This window comes from Hylobates moloch, unplaced genomic scaffold (assembly GCF_009828535.3).
Source record: "Hylobates moloch isolate HMO894 unplaced genomic scaffold, HMol_V3 SCAFFOLD_11, whole genome shotgun sequence".
NCBI lineage: Eukaryota > Metazoa > Chordata > Mammalia > Primates > Hylobatidae > Hylobates > Hylobates moloch.
The window spans coordinates 23,302,847-23,305,721 of NW_026652286.1; positions in this window are offsets into that span (position 1 = coordinate 23,302,847).

The following is a 2,875-nucleotide window of genomic DNA, read 5'->3' on the forward strand; positions in this document are numbered from 1 at the left end:
AGATACACAAATGTTAAAGAAAAAGGAACCAAAGCAGCAGTATGGAAAATAACAAAATCACAAAGATGAAAAAGAGGAAGAAAGGAATGAAGGATACAAACAAAAAACAGAAATAATTAACAGAATGGCGTTAGTCAATCCTTATATATCAATAGTTACTTGAACGTAAATTAATTACATTAGTTACATCAAAAAAATAGGGTGGCTGAATGAAATAAGAAAATACAAAATCCAATTCCATGTTGCCTATAAGACCTTCTGATATTATTTTCCTTTGCTTGAATAAGTACCTTTAGTATTTCTTTTACAACAGGTCTGGCGATGAAGAATTCTTTTATTTTCCATTCATCAAAAAATTTTTTTTCAGCTTAATTTCTGAAGTATATTTTTGTTACATATAGAGTTCCGAATTAAAAGTTATATTCTTTAAGTACTTTAAAGATGACATAACACTGTCTTCTGCATCCAACCATCTCTGGTGAGAAATTAACAGTTATTTCAATCATTGCTTTCCTACATGTAATATGTTATTTTCCCTAAATATTTATATGATTTGTTTTCTTTTCCTTTCTTTTTTGTTTTCAGTAGTTTATTATGATGTATCTAGGAATTTTTTTGTGTGCATTTATCCTATTTAAGACTCCCCGAGCTTCTGGAATTCTTAAGTTTATAGGAATTTACAGATTTGGGGAAATTTTTGTTTCTACTTCATTTTTTTCTGCACCAATCTCTATTCTCTCCATCTGGGATATAGCCATACCACAAGTACCAGACCTGTTGATAATGTCTCACTCGTCCCCGAGGCTGTCTGTGCACATTCTTTTCAATCTCTGCTGTTTTCTCTTTATAAGATTGAAAAATTTTTATTTATCTATATTTTATTTCATTCTTACTTTTTGATCTTTATTCTGCTATTGAGTACATACAGTGATTTTTCCCCAGATATTGTAATTTTATTACTTTTACAGTTACATTTGGTTCTTTCTTATATTTCACTTTTTAACACTTCTATATTTTCACTCATTTAAAGTGTGTTTATTATCTTACTATATTTAATAATAATAATGATTGAATTAAAATAACAATAAATACTTACTTTTAAGTTATCTTATTATTTTTACATCATAATAGCTGTTTTAAAATTTGGCCTAATAATCTTATCATTCAGATCGTCTAAGGATAGTGATATGTTTATTTCTTATTCCTTAGAGAATTGGTCACATTGTTTAAATGTCTATTAATTTTTAATTTGGTCTTAGATGATTTGTCACGAGACACTGAGTGTTTGAAGTATGCTAATATTTTTGGAATATGCTATGTTTTCTTCTTTGTTTTGCTTGTTCAGCAGGTAACAAAACAGCATATATGTGACTCAGGATTTACTTTGACTCATGGGAAATGTTTTGCATTGACAAGTCCTGGATTGCTTGCTATGCTGCTCAGGGTCTCTCTGTCCCCTACCCCCGAAATAACTAAGGGTAAGCCAAGTTTTTGTGCTGGCTGATACTCAGAACTGAGGGTTTCTTTATTCAGTCTTTATTCTATTAGAATTTCTCCCACAATCTCCAGCTTTACTGAACTCCTTTTCCTATCCAATGCTGAGAAAAGCAAGGTTTGTCTTAGAGATTTCACTGCCCACACAGCTGTGTGACTATGAAATTTGGGCCTGCCTTCAGAAAAAGACAGTAAGAAAAGAGGAAGAAAAAATAACCACTGTATTCACTCACGCCTGAGTTCTTTTTTTAAAATCTTAATCCCTATAAAATGATTCAAGAGCACTGGATCTTGACTGGGGTTTTGCTCACACCCAAAACTTCCCGATCTCTACCTTTTAAATTCTAACACATCGTTGGGCTGGTTCCTGCTTGTTTTACTAAAATCCACTGAGGACATCTTTTGATTCATCTTAAAACACAAATATATCTGAGAAATGTAAATTTAAGCTCTTGGATTTATTCACACTTTAGGGTGCAGAGGACTCTGAAGAAAATTGATGGAGAATGGCAAGACAGTAGCGCAGATAAAAAAACTGCCTAAATTATCATTTTTCCTTAATTGAAACACATATTCAATCTGCGTAGACATAGAGTACTCAGATACGCAGCAATTTCAAATAGGGTACAGACAAGTTCATAGACAATGATCTAGAATGAACTATATTAATAATTCTATAAAGATCTTTCTAGGGACAGACAGTGCAGTAGCTCCCTTCTTATCAGTGCTTTTGTTTTCTGTGGTTTCAGTTACCTGAAGTCAACTATGATTTAAAAATATTAAATGGAAAATTTCAGATATAGACAATTCATAAGTCTTAAGTTGCATGTTATTCTGAGTAACATGATGAAATCTCACACTGTCCAATCTGTTCTGCTGGCAATGTAATCACCCCTTGGTTCAGCCTATCCACACTGTAGATGCTACCTGCCTGTTAGTCATTTAGGAGACCTCTTGGTTATCAGATTGACAAATCACAAGAAGAAAGGTGAGTAAACTACAATAAGATATTTTGAAATAAAGAGAGGGAGAACACAATCATATAACTTTTTGAGAGAGAGAGAGAATCCATGTGTCACCTAACTTTTGTTACAGCATATTGGCACAATTGTTCTAGTTTATTATTAATTTGTATTAATTTCTTACTGTGTATAATTTATAAATTAACCTTTATCATAGGTATGTATGCATTGGGGAAGAAATAGTAAATATAGGGTTTGGTATCAACTGAAGATCTTAGAATTTCTTTGAAAACATTTGAATGCAAATACTTGAAGATCAAATAAAAGCCATATTTGCTTCCCATAAGGTGAATTAATAAAAGAAGGAAATATCACATTATGATTTTTGCCAAAATTTTCTTTTAGTAACAGACAAGCTG